Below are 15,428 nucleotides of genomic sequence, written 5' to 3'. Positions count from 1 at the left end.
AACAAAACAGTTCAATATAATTACAACAAATCACTTTCCTTGAATGAAAGGGAACAGAAAGAGGACTAAGCTTATTTTATCTGTCCCTTTTTCCTAAGAAATCACATTTCAATTAATGTAATAATAAAAAAACAAAAACAAATTGCAAATTATGCAATGTAAAAAAGAAAAAACTTTCGAATAAACGTTTATTGCAAACAAAAGCAGAAAAAGTTCCCCGTACTGCTCGTATGGGATTCAGGTGTGGCAGCAGAGTCTGCAGACTTCCATCAGCACCGGTGTCAAGAAATAAAGAATAAATAAATAATAAATAAAAAACTGCACCGGCTGAAAGGTGCAGTTCCTCCACCGGCCACCAGGGTCTGGATGCAGCAGTGAGTTCCTCCCCCCTGACCTGCGTCTTTACAGAAGAAATAATATAAAAATGTCTCCCGTTGGTCTTAATAAATCCGCCCCCTCCGCTGACGTAAGCAGTTCTTTCCTCTGGACCAGCAAAGAGTTGGTGCTACCTTGGAACCGGTTCCTCTGGACCAGCAAAGAGTTGGTTCTACCTTGGAACCGGTTCTTCTAGTCCAGCAAAGAGTTGGTGCTACTTTGGAACCGTTTCTTCTGGCCCGGAGCCAGTTCTTTATCAGTGGAAACAGAAAGTCCGGTTCCCAGAACCAGCCTGGAACCGGTTTGGTGGAAAAGGGGTACAACAGTCATCACTTCCTGTATTGTTTGCTTTGTTTATTTATTACTTACAGACTTTTTCTTACCAAACTGAACAGATGACGCCCTCAAACATTCATTTCAAAGTCGATGTATTTGCTGATGTGTTTGCACCCGTCGGTGCCGCTCCTCGGATGGGAGGAACCACGGCTCGTTTTCAAACCTCAATCTTTCTGGATGTGGATCTGAGGAGTGAAGTTGAGCTGATAGAGTCACGAGAGCAGGATTCTCCTTCCTCCAAACACCAAAACCACTTTGATAAGCTCTAAAATCAGAGGAGGAACGGCTGGAGACGGTTCTAGAGGTTTGACCCCGACCCCAAAGGAGGAATAAAAGTGATTTCCCAGCCTCATGAAGCCTTACTGTTTAGCGCTGCAGCATTGTCTTGCTGGAAGCTGCAAGGTCTTCCCTAGTGAAGACGTCGTCTAGCTACGATGTTGCTCTACAACCCGGATTAAGCCTTTAGCGTGGATGTTTGCTTTCCAGATGTTCAGTCTAACTTCCATCCATCTAACTTCTAATCATCTAACTTCTAACCATCTAACTTCTAACCATCTAACTTACAACCATCTATCTTCTAACCATCAAACTTCTAACCATCCGTCTAACTTCTATCCATCTAACTTCTAACCATCTAACTTCTATCCATCTAACTTCCAACCATCTAACTTCTAACCATTCATCTAACTTCCAACCATCTAACTTCCAACCATCTAACTTCTAACCATCTAACTTCTAACTATCTAACTTCTAACCATCTAACTTCTAACCATCTAACATCCAACCATCTAACTTCTAACCATCTAACTTCTAACCATCTAACTTCTAACCATCTAACCTCTAACCATCTAACTTCCAACCGTCTAACTTCTAACCATCTAACTTCTAACCATCTAACATCCAACCATCTAACTTCCATCCATCTAACTTCTAACCATCTAACTTCCAACCATCTAACTTACAACCATCTAACTTCTAACCATCTAACTTCTAACCATCTAACTTCTAACCATCTAACTTCCAACCATCTAACTTACAACCAACTAACTTCTAACCATCTAACTTACAACCATCTAACATCCAACCATCTACCTTACAACCAACTAACTTCTAACCATCTAACTTCTAACCATCTAACTTCTAACCATCTAACTTCTAACCATCTAACATCCAACCATCTAACTTACAACCAACTAACTTCTAACCATCTAACTTACAACCATCTAACATCCAACCATCTAACTTACAACCAACTAACTTCCAACCATCTAACTTCTAACCATCTAATTTCTAACCATCTAACTTCTAACCATCTAACTTCTAAACATCTAACTTCTAACCATCTAACATCCAACCATCTAACTTCCATCCATCTAACTTCTAACCATCTAACTTCCAACCATCTAACTTACAACCATCTAACTTCTAACCATCTAACTTCTAACCATCTAACTTCTAACCATCTAACTTCCAACCATCTAACTTACAACCAACTAACTTCTAACCATCTAACTTACAACCATCTAACATCCAACCATCTACCTTACAACCAACTAACTTCTAACCATCTAACTTCTAACCATCTAACTTCTAACCATCTAACTTCTAACCATCTAACATCCAACCATCTAACTTCCATCCATCTAACTTCTAACCATCTAACTTCCAACCATCTAACTTCTAACCATCTAACTTCTAACCATCTAACTTCCAACCATCTAACTTCTAACCATCTAACTTCTAACCATCTAACTTACAACCATCTAACTTCCATCCATCTAACTTCTAACCATCTAACTTCTAACCATCTAACTTCCATCCATCTAACTTCTAACCATCTAACTTCTAACCATCTAACTTCCATCCATCTAACTTCTAACCATCTAACTTCTAACCATCTAACTTCTAACCATCTAACTTCCATCCATCTAACTTCTAACCATCTAACTTCTAACCATCTAACATCCAACCATCTAACTTACAACCAACTAACTTCTAACCATCTAACTTCTAACCATCTAACTTCTAACCATCTAACTTCTAACCATCTAACATCCAACCATCTAACTTACAACCAACTAACTTCTAACCATCTAACTTCTAACCATCTAACTTCTAACCATCTAACTTCTAACCATCTAACTTCTAACCATCTAACATCCAACCATCTAACTTACAACCAACTAACTTCTAACCATCTAACTTACAACCATCTAACATCCAACCATCTAACTTACAACCAACTAACTTCTAACCATCTAACTTCTAACCATCTAACTTCTAACCATCTAACTTCTAACCATCTAACATCCAACCATCTAACTTACAACCAACTAACTTCTAACCATCTAACTTCTAACCATCCATCTAACTTCTAACCATCTAACTTCTAACCATCTAACTTCTAACCATCTAACATCCAACCATCTAACATCCAACCATCTAACTTCCAACCATCTAACTTCTAACCATCTAACTTCCAACCATCTAACTTCTAACCATCTAACATCCAACCATCTAACTTCCATCCATCTAACTTCTAACCATCTAACTTCTAACCATCTAACTTCCAACCATCTAACTTCTAACCATCTAACTTCCAACCATCTAACTTCTAACCATCTAACATCCAACCATCTAACTTCCATCCATCTAACTTCTAACCATCTAACATCCAACCATCTAACTTACAACCAACTAACTTCTAACCATCTAACTTCTAACCATCTAACTTCTAACCATCTAACTTCTAACCATCTAACATCCAACCATCTAACTTACAACCAACTAACTTCTAACCATCTAACTTCTAACCATCTAACTTCTAACCATCTAACTTCTAACCATCTAACATCCAACCATCTAACTTACAACCAACTAACTTCTAACCATCTAACTTACAACCATCTAACATCCAACCATCTAACTTACAACCAACTAACTTCTAACCATCTAACTTCTAACCATCTAACTTCTAACCATCTAACTTCTAACCATCTAACATCCAACCATCTAACTTACAACCAACTAACTTCTAACCATCTAACTTCTAACCATCCATCTAACTTCTAACCATCTAACTTCTAACCATCTAACTTCTAACCATCTAACATCCAACCATCTAACATCCAACCATCTAACTTCCATCCATCTAACTTCTAACCATCTAACTTCCAACCATCTAACTTCTAACCATCTAACATCCAACCATCTAACTTCCATCCATCTAACTTCTAACCATCTAACTTCTAACCATCTAACTTCCAACCATCTAACTTCCAACCATCTAACTTCCAACCATCTAACTTCTAACCATCTAACTTCCAACCATCTAACTTCTAACCATCTAACTTCCAACCAACTAACTTCTAACCATCTAACTTCCAACCATCTAACTTCTAACCATCTAACTTCTAACCATCTAACATCCAACCATCTAACTTCCATCCATCTAACTTCTAACCATCTAACTTCCAACCATCTAACTTCTAACCATCTAACATCCAACCATCTAACTTCCATCCATCTAACTTCTAACCATCTAACTTCTAACCATCTAACTTCCAACCATCTAACTTCCAACCATCTAACTTCCAACCATCTAACTTCTAACCATCTAACTTCCAACCATCTAACTTCTAACCATCTAACTTACAACCATCTAACTTCTAACCATCTAACTTCTAACCATCTAACTTCTAACCATCTAACTTCTAACCATCTAACTTCCATCCATCTAAATTCTAACCATCTAACTTCTAACCATCTAACTTCCATCCATCTAACTTCTAACCATCTAACTTCTAACCATCTAACTTCTAACCATCTAACTTCTAGCCATCTAACTTCTAACCATCTAACTTACAACCATCTAACTTCCATCCATCTAACTTACAACCATCTAACTTCTAACCATCTAACTTCCAACCATCTAACTTCCAACCATCTAATTTACAACCATCTAACTTCTAACCATCTAACTTCTAACCATCTAACTTACAACCATCTAACTTCTAACCATCTAACTTACAACCATCTAACTTCTAACATCTAACTTCTAACATCTAACTTCTAACCATCTAACTTCTAACTTCTAACCATCTAACTTCTAACATCTAACTTCTAACATCTAACTTCTAACCATCTAACATCTAACTTCTAACCATCTAACTTCTAACTTCCATCCATCTAACTTCTAACCATCTAACTTCTAACCATCTAACTTCTAACCATCTAACTTCCAACCATCTAACTTCTATCCATCTAACTTCCAACCATCTAACTTACAACCATCTAACTTCCAACCATCTAATTTACAACCATCTAACTTACAACCATCTAACTTCTAACCATCTAACTTCTAACCATCTAACTTCTAACCATCTAACTTCTAACCATCTAACTTCTAACCATCTAACTTCTAACCATCTAACTTCTAACCATCTAACTTCTAACCATCTAACTTCTAACCATCTAACTTCTAACCATCTAACTTCTAACCATCTAACTTCCATCCATCTAACTTACAACCATCTAACTTCCAACCATCTAATTTACAACCATCTAACTTCTAACATCTAACTTCTAACATCTAACTTCTAACCATCTAACTTCTAACTTCTAAACATCTAACTTCTAACATCTAACTTCTAACATCTAACTTCTAACCATCTAACTTCTAACTTCTAAACATCTAACTTCTAACCATCTAACTTCTAACTTCTAAACATCTAACTTCCAACCATCTAACTTCTAACATCTAACTTCTAACATCTAACTTCCAACCATCTAACTTCTAACATCTAACTTACAACCATCTAACTTTGCATCTAACGTTATCTTTCCAGATGTTCAGTCTGCATCCAGGACGTTCCCTCCACTCAGAGATTTGTTCATGAATTAGGGACCAGATGGTTCTCTTCTTCTTTAGTCCGGAGGACGCGGTCTCCATGGTTTCCAAAAGAATTTCAGCCTGGGATACATGTGGCCACAGGACAGTTTTCCAGTTTGTCTCAGTCCATTTTAAATGACATATGTCGAGTTCACAGATGTTTTCTTCTTTGACAGTTTTAAGCTGCATCTGTGGACGGAACGGCCGACTTCCACCGAGATCTCTGGAGTCAAAGAACCATGTCTGGTTTTAATGCAGCGACCACCTTCCCCAGAATATCTTGTCCTGTAGATCCTGACGTATTCAGACAGTTTTACACCGAGGTGCTTTATTCCCAAACAGTTTTCTTACCTGCTCATGCCATTGACGTGTTGACAAGTGGAGTTAAAAACAAACACTATCTTTTCCTGCCTTTTGTTGCCCAAGTTTGTCTGAGTCCTGAGTCCTCCTGTCCACAGGCCCGTTATTTGTTATCTCAATGATTTAACTCTGCTTGTGTTTAGTTTAGTTTAGTTTATTGGTCCTTTCAATTTCTACAACACAAATAACCCAAAGTACAGGTGTAAATCGTCAGTGTAATACAAAAAATATAGGATTTTTTACATGATATATATATATGATATATCATATCATCTTCCTGTAGGTTGAACTGATGTGCTCAAGTTTCGAGTTGAGTGAATTAAGTTTTAATTTGTTGTCTTTTGTCTTTCGTGTCTTCGGTAATCTTGGTAATCTTTAACGCCGGGGAAGCCTAACCAGCTGGTTTCCTAACCATCTACCTAGAAAAGTTAGCTGTGAACTCAAATAAAATCAAAAGAATAAGTAAAGGCAGTGTCAGGGCCTCCGTGCATGGGGGGGTGATGGGAGTGATCAGGGGCAGCTCATTATCTGGCAGACCATCTGCTGCTGGAGGGGGGGGGGTGTCTGCCGGTCCCAGACTCAGACAGTCTGAATGGAGCTGCTGCAGCAGTGAAAATGTTCTAACTCTCCTAAATTAGCTGTACATCTGCTGGGTTTGATCACATGACCAAAGGGGGGCGGGTCCAGGTCCAGCCACATCACAGAAGCAGAGGTTTTCCTAGAAGTTCTACTTCTACGTAACCAAACACCAAAGTGAGGTGGGCGTGTTCCGACCGGTTTCAGGACGGCTCTTTGTGACCGTTCCCAACATGCAGTGCGAGGATGACATCACAGGGGGCGTGTCCATGCCTAGTACACGTTTAAAGGTCTTATCAGGGTCTGAGCCAACAGCTGGGATCATGGTTGGTGTGTGACAAACTACCGCAGAGAAGTTACATTACCTGGGTTTTGATGATGCTAGTGACAGGAAATCGAAATTTAACCTGATATTTGGACGTGAGAATACTCTTCAGTGTAAAACGCTGTCATCCATATCAGCGTCTTTACCTCGTCACCTCATTCTGTCCATAGACTCTAGCACAAGAACTGGACACTCCCTCCTGTGATGTCACTCACAACTTTCTAGGGAGAGATTATGAAGCCTGTTTTTGGTTCACTCAAGCGCCAACCAACCATCAAATTCTAACTTCCAACCAACCATCTAACTTCTAACCATCTAACTTCAAACAACCATCGAACTTCTAACCATTTAACTTCCAACCATCTAACTTCTAACCATCTAACTTCCAACCATCTAACTTCTAACCATCTAACTTCTAACCATTTAACTTCCAACCATCTAACTTCTAACCATCTAACTTCCAACCATCTAACTTCTAACCATCTAACTTCTAACCATTTAACTTCCAACCATCTAACTTCTAACCATCTAACTTCCAACCATCTAACTTCTAACCATCTAACTTCTAACCATTTAACTTCCAACCATCTAACTTCCAACCATCTAACTTCCAACCATCTAACTTCTAACCATCTAACTTCTAACCATTTAACTTCCAACCATCTAACTTCTAACCATCTAACTTCTAACCATCTAACTTCTAACCATTTAACTTCCAACCATCTAACTTCCAACCATCTAACTTCCAACCATCTAACTTCTAACCATCTAACTTCTAACCATTTAACTTCCAACCATCTAACTTCCAACCATCTAACTTCTAACCATCTAACTTCTAACCATTTAACTTCCAACCATCTAACTTCCAACCATCTAACTTCTAACCATTTAACTTCAAACCATCTAACTTCTAACCATCTAACTTCCAACCATCTAACTTCCAACCATCTAACTTCTAACCATCTAACTTCTAACCATTTAACTTCCAACCATCTAACTTCCAACCATCTAACTTCAAACATCTAACTTCCAACCATCTAACTTCTAACATCTAACTTCCAACCATCTAACCTACAACCATCTAACTTCCATCCATGTAACTTTTTGGAGATGGAGGAAACTACAACTGTTGTCCAGAATGAGTGAACTGGTCGCAGGTCCATGTGGCGTGGCGGTAATCGTTAGTATAACCCAGGGTGCATTGCAAACAGGTATCCATGTCTGCATATCCCATCTTAAACATTTTCCTATGTGTGATATAAAACCAGCGAACAGTTTTATATTGTATTAGTTGTATATTTGTATTGTTTGTCACAGTGAAATATTCTTACCCAGACATCTGGGTCAGGGGATGAAGCCAGATTGATGTGAGTTTATAAAGTTTAGAAACTATTTTCAAAATGTTTTTGTTTTAATTATTTCTTCAATTATACTGAGAAGTTGAAATATACTATTATCAATATGTATCTTTGATTTGATTATATATTTTAATTGTTGGTATTGAAGGAATTGCTCTTCCCCAACTCCAAACTTCTGGATTCCTGTATTAACTGATATGAACTGGTTCTTGTGGAATCAGGACCAGAGGTGAGGGATTCCCTTCTGCTGTTACGAGGGAACAAAGTGGGTTATTGTGCAGTTGATAATCAGGATTATGCCAAATTAGGGTATGTTTACATGGTGTTAATGGGGATTTTGTCATTTGAATTACTCTCCACCCAACTGTCAGAGTGGAGTTAAATGTCATCTTTTTACAGAAATCCAGTTTTTGGATTGAAATGGGTCAAAATTGTAAGTCTGTGTGAAGTAATTCTGCTCTGGTTTTGTTCTAATTCTCAGTTGTTAGTTGATATGTAGATTTAAGGATTTTTATGTTTCCAATAAAATTGTGTTATGAGTGAGTTAATAGACTTAAACCGTGGAATTATTGGTGGTGCTAAAAAAAGTAGTTTGTTGCACGGTGGAGGAGCTGCAGCCACTCAGGCAACCTCTCCACCCTGCCAGCCTTATAAGGGGGAGACTGAAGCTGAATGTGGTGATGTCGTGTTGGATGCTGTGCTTGTGCACGTGTGGCGGTGTGTGGATCAATAAAAGGGTTCTGCACAAAACTCAGTGTCCTGTCGGTCGGGCCCCCGTAGCACTTGCCCTGCTACACTGGCGCCCAACGTGGGGCCCGATATATATATATATATATATATATATCCTTTATATATATATATATATATATATATATATATATATATATATATATATATATATATATATATATATAATAATAATGGATTTAACTTGTAACGCACTTTCCATTCAATGAATCTCAAAGTGCTACACTTAGATCATTATTCATTCATACACATCCTCACTGGTGGTGGTAGCTACATCTGTAGCCACAGCTGCCCTGGGGCAGACTGACAGAAGCGTGGCTGCCATTCCGCGCCAAACGGCCCCTCCGACCACCACCAACATTCATACACATTCAGACACATTCACACGGGGCAAGGTGGGTAAGGTGTCTTGCCCAAGGACACTACGACAGCAACTAGAGCGGGATTCGAACCTCCGACCTTCTGATCATTGGACGACCCGCTCTACCACCTGAGCTACTGCCGCCCTATATACAGTACATACATACATACATATATATACATACACATATATATGTATATGTATGTATATATATGTATATCTATGTATATACATATACAGTGGGGCGAAAAAGTATTTAGTCAGATCAGACACCAATTGTGCAAGTTTTCCCACTTAAAACGATATGAGAGGTCTGTAATTTTCATCATAGGTAACTATAAGCAACTATGAGAGAAAAAATGAAAACAAATCCAGAAAATCATATATATATATATATATATATATGTATATATATATATATATATATATATATATATATATATATATATATATATATATATATATATATATATATATATATGAGTGAGTGAGTGAGTTGTGAGAGTTGGTTCCTCCCTCTGAATCTGATCAGCTTAATAAGCGGCTCTTGGAGCAGCAGATGCTCTTTGGAGCTGCAGCTCTTTTGTTCCTGAAAGCTGAGACTTTGGGGGGGGGGGGGGGGGATTCTGCAGGGGGGGGGCTCCTATTGGCTGCGGCCGCCTGTCCGTCACCCCGGAGCCCCGCCCCCTGCAGGACCTGCTGCGGGACGGGGTCCGAGCAGGGGGGGTTGCGGGGGAACAGAAGTTGAACAAAGTTTTCAGAAGTTTCTGCTGTCAGAAGTTGCGGAGCGGAGCGGCGGTCGGAGCTCTGCGAGGAAACTGCAAACATGAAGCTCTGCACAACTTTCCTGGGTTAGTAAACTTTAACTTTATACCCTCAAGTCGCTCTGGGTGCAGCTTTCATGCATAAACTCTGTTTCTGCACAACTTTCCTGGGTTAGTAAACTTTATATCCTCAATCTGGCTGCAGCCTAGTTGAGACGCATTTTGTAATAAACTGCTCCAACGCATTTAGTAATACATTTTGCTGCATTATTTAATAAATTATTACATTCTGAGATTATTACAAAATGCACTTGCAACTTTTGTATTCTCTAGAAAATGTAATAACATGGTGCATTATGTAATAACAATTCTAAAGCATTTATTATTGGCCTATATAATTCCAAACTTCAAATAGGAAACTAAAGTTATATTTGGAGTTTTATACATAGATTTATTGGGCTACATAGCTCTGAGGGAAATAAAAACAACAAAAGTCACTCTTGTATAAATTCATTGTTAAACAATAATAGGTATTATTACATAATGCACCATGTTATTACATTTCATAGAAAATAAAAAAGTTGCAAGTGCATTTTATAATAATCTTCTCAAAATGCAATAACAAAATTTATTACAAAATGGGGCAGTTTATTACAAAATGAAATGAAAAAGTTTGGACGTTTATTACAAAAAGCTTTGATAGATAAACTCTGTTTTTTGTGGATATTTTCTCCCATTCAGTCTGTTCTCTCATTTACAAAGTTCAGCCTTTTCACTTTGATTGTAGTTTTTAAGGAACAAGTTCAGCAGAAACAACTGCAGCTTCTCCTCTAATTGCAGTTCTAAAAAAGTTGACTTGTTTTGCAAACTTTGCAGAGTTCCCTGTGTTGTGTATCTGTGTTGTTGATGAGGAGCTTTCATGGGGAACAACTTTGGCCCCCCAGGATTAAAGAAAGAGCGGCTTTAGCTCCGAGCAGCCGCCAGCTGGAACTTTAAAACTTCTGAAATGCTTTTACACACAATCAGAAATGTAGAAAAGTAAACTGTCTTTGTGAGGAGCAGCAGAGCCGGGGACAGAGGCGTCCAGACAAAGGGCCGTTGGGCCCCCGGGGCCCCCCGAGGCCCCCCCGGTACCGCGGGACACAAAGCCCGGCTGCCGGCTGATTAGGAAAACTTTTTTTTTTGTTGTTGTGTTGTTAGTTAGTCTGCCGGCTTCTTCTTCCATCTGTCGAGGGACCTGAGCCCCCCGCCCCCCCCCTCGTCCCGGCCCGACCTCAGCGCCCAGTCAGCTGCTGCCCCCCCCCCCCCCCCATGTAATATTTATACTGGCCTCTTCTCCTCACAATGAAGCTCAGAGCTGCAGAGCTGCAGGCCTCCTGCCATCTGCAGCTCCCACTCCGGAACAACAGAGGAAACTTTTCCCAGCTGATCCACCGGCTGCTGCCGCGCTCACCCCCCCCCCCGAAAAAACACAAAAAGACTCTTTAATTATTCAACACTGGGTTTATTTACTTTAGCTACAGCTCAAACTTTAAAAAAGGGAACTTTGTTTTGCTTTTACTTTCACAACGCCAAAGAGCAAAGACATCAGAGGTGGTTTTAAGAGAAGTGGCAGCTTCTGCTATTGATGTAGTTTTGACCCCCCACCCCAAAAGAAAAAAAAAGACTTTAGTCTTTAATTATTCAAGACTGGTTTTATTTACTTACTGAGCAAAAGCTCAAACTTTAAAAAAAGGAACTTTGTTTTGCTTTTACTTCAGGATCTGACATCCTTCCATCGCATTTTACTTCTTTCATAAACTAATAATAAACTATTCATAAAGTTTCTGCTATTGATACAGTTTTTCTGGAACAAAGGAAGAAGTTTTCTACTTAATTGTCAAAGAAAACAAAGAGCAAAGACTTTTTTTATACATAAATCCAAGAAATACACAAAAAAATATGTTAAAATGATTTTATTGACTTGTGTGCCATCAATTTAAGTCACTTTTACTGAAATCGTGAAATCAAGTCTTTTTTAGATGACAATTTTGTGTTCCCCAAAACTAAAGTAATCATCAGTTTCTGATCTTATTCAACACTGGGTTTATTTACTTTAGCAACAGCTGAAACTTAAAAAAAGGGAACTTTGCTTTACTTTTACTTCAGGATCTGACATCCTTGCATCTCATTTTTACTTCAGCTTTAATAAACTCAGTCTAAAATATCTAAAAACACAACGCCAAAGAGCAAAGACATCAGGAGAAGTGGCAGCTTCTGCTATTGATGCAGTTTTGACCCCCCCCCCCCCTAAACTTTTCCCAGCTGATCCACCGGCTGCTGCTTCGCTCACCCCCCCTAAAAAATACAAAACAAAAAGACTTTAGTCTTTAATTATTCAAGACTGGTTTTATTTACTTTAGCAACAGCTCAAACTTTAAAAAAGGGAACTTAGTTTAGCTTTTACTTCGGGATCTGACATTTTTCCATCTCGTTTTTTCTTCAGCTTTCATAAACTCTAGTCTAAAAAGTCTAAAAAACACAACGCCAAAGAGCAAAGACATAAGAGGCGGTTTTAAGAGAAGCGGCAGAAGTTTCATACTTAATTGTCAAAGAAAACAAAGAGCAAAAAGTTTTTTTATACATAAATTTAACAAATAAACAAAAACAATGTTAAAGTGATTTTCTTCAGCTGGTCACAAGTTCATCCAGCAGATGTGAAAATGTTCTTGTTTTCCATCGATTTAAGTCACATTTATTTAAATCGTACGAGTCTTTTTTAAATGACAATTCTGTGCCGCTGTTATTATTCAAGACTGGTTTTATTTAGTTTAGAAACAGCTAAAACTTAACAAAAGGGAACTTTGTTTAGCTTTTACTTCAGGATCTGACATTTTTCCATCTCATTTTTACTTCAGCTTTCATAAACTCAGTCTAAAAAGTTTAAAAACACAACAAAGTGGCAGCTTTTGCTATTAATACAGTTTTTCTGGAACAAACGAAGAAGTTTCGTACTTAATTGTCAAAGAAAGAAGAGCAAAACTTTTTTTTTTTTTATACATAAATCTAACAAATACACAAAAAACATGTTTGATATGAATATATTGGTCAATAGTTCATCGAGCAGATGTAAAAATGTTCTTGTTTTCCATCAATTCAAGTCACATTTACTGAAATCGTGAAACCGAGTCTTTTTTAGGTGACAATTTTGTGCCGCTGTTATTTAAGTTTAGCTTTCAATTCCAAAATACTCAACGGAATGACGGATATTTTTCCCCAAAACTAAAGTAATCATCAGTTTCTGATCTGGCTTATTCAAGACTGGTTTTATTTACTTTAGCAACAGCTAAAACTTAAAAAAGGGAACTTTGTTTTGCTTAAACTTCGGGATCTGACATTTTTCCATCTCATTTTTACGTCAGCTTCTGGCTGGTTTGACTTACTTTAGCAACAGCTAAAACTTAAAAAAGGGATCTTTGCTTTTACTTCAGGAAGAGAGAGATGAAGAGAGACGCCAACACAACGCCAAAGAGCAAAGACATGAGAGGTGGTTTAATCAGAAGCTATTGGCAAAATGTTTCTGGAACAAAGTTTCGTACTTAATTATCAAAGAAAACAAAGAGCAAAACGTTTTTATTATACAGAAAATCTAACAAATACACGAAAAATATGTTAAAATGATTTTAATTATTTGTGTGCTATCAATTTTAGTCACATTTACTAAAAGCGTGCAAGTGTTTTTTAGGTGACACTTTTGTGCCGCTGTTATTTAAGTTTAGCTTTCAATTCCAAAATACTCGAAGGAATGACGGATATGTGTTCCCCAAAACTAAAGTAATCATCAGTTTCTGATCTGGCTTCTGGAAGTTTATTTATTTTTATTAATATTTAATATTTCGATTTATTTTTACTGGGAAAGGTTTTTTTTTTTCCCCAATTTATTGTAATTCTGGTAAAAAATAAATTGAAATTGTTATTATTATTATTATTATTATTATTATTATTATTATTATTATTATTATTATTATTATTATTATTATTATTAATAATAATAATAATAATAATAATAATAATAATAATAATAATAATAAGATGCCATGTTAGGTTCAAGAAGAAATTAGTTTGTTTATTTTAACTCATGAGTAGAATAAAGTCAATTCCACTTAAAGTAGTCAAATCTTTTAGAGTTGATCAGGTATTTATTTCACTACAGTCACTTTTTACCGACAGAAGTGAGGCTTTTTTCTTCAGAACAACCTTTCAAAACTCCGGAAGTGTGTTTTCTGGAGATGTAGCAGTAGATTTAGTGAGGCAGCAGCTGCCGGAGCAGCGGCCGGAGTTCAGCTCCGGTTTCAGCACCGGTTTCAGCACCGCGGACAGCTCCGCTCCGCTCCGGCGCTGTTACCGGCCGGGGCGGAGCGGAGCTGTCCGCGGTGCTGAAACGGTGCTGAAACCGGAGCTGAAACCGGAGCTGTCCGCGGTCCTGAAACGGTTCTGAAGCGTTCTAGACGGGTTTTTTCAGATCTCCAACTCTCCGTTTCTCCTCTGCGGTCCCTCAGAAACCCACCTGACCCGCGGGGCCAGTGATCGGACTCTCCTCTCCCTCTGTCTGAGCAGCGATTATGTTTTTAAATCCCCTCTTTCTTTTGTTTACGGGCTTGTTGATACTGTTGTCGCTGCTCTAGTTCAACTCCCTCCCTCCCTCTCTTCCTCCCTCCCTCTCTTCCTCTCTGAAATCACACTGACGGCGGCGCGCACGGGCGCGCACGGCCGTGCACGGGCGTGCACGGGGGCCCGTGATTGATTTCAGCTCCAGTGCATAACAATGGACGAGCCTGCTGCAGGGAGATAAGGATTTAATAGAATTTCTGAAAGCTGAAGGTTGCTTTTCTGAATATGGAGACGGCAGATAAACGATGGCATTTGTGGCGGCGGCTTCTCAAATGGCTTGTAATGAATGCTGTCATTTCCCGCTAATGGTGAGAGCAACATCTGGGAGGGAATCCAAACTCAAACGCTCATAAAAGCTGAGAATACAACTGTTACAGCAGTTATAGGTCGAGGAAGAGAAGGAGCCACTCCCACAACCCCTCATAACAACCCCCCCCCCCCCCCCCCCCCGAATGAATCTGAATGGATTATCACACATTACTAGTTTCCAGGATCGAATACTCCTGGAACATCAGAAATGATTAAAAGGTTTCTGTTTTATAGAGAAGATCTGCCTTAATTAACCTGTATTTACATGTTAGCCTTCTAGTATCAGGGCCGTGCAGGAGAAAAAATATTTGAGAGGGGAAGATTTATTGTTATTGTGCACTTTGAGAAAAAAGTCTAAATGTTGAGATTCATGTTG

This window comes from Cololabis saira, chromosome 12 (assembly GCF_033807715.1).
Source record: "Cololabis saira isolate AMF1-May2022 chromosome 12, fColSai1.1, whole genome shotgun sequence".
In the NCBI taxonomy this organism is placed as follows: domain Eukaryota; kingdom Metazoa; phylum Chordata; class Actinopteri; order Beloniformes; family Belonidae; genus Cololabis; species Cololabis saira.
The sequence above is the reverse complement of the archived record's forward strand: the minus strand, read 5'-3'. Positions refer to the sequence as shown.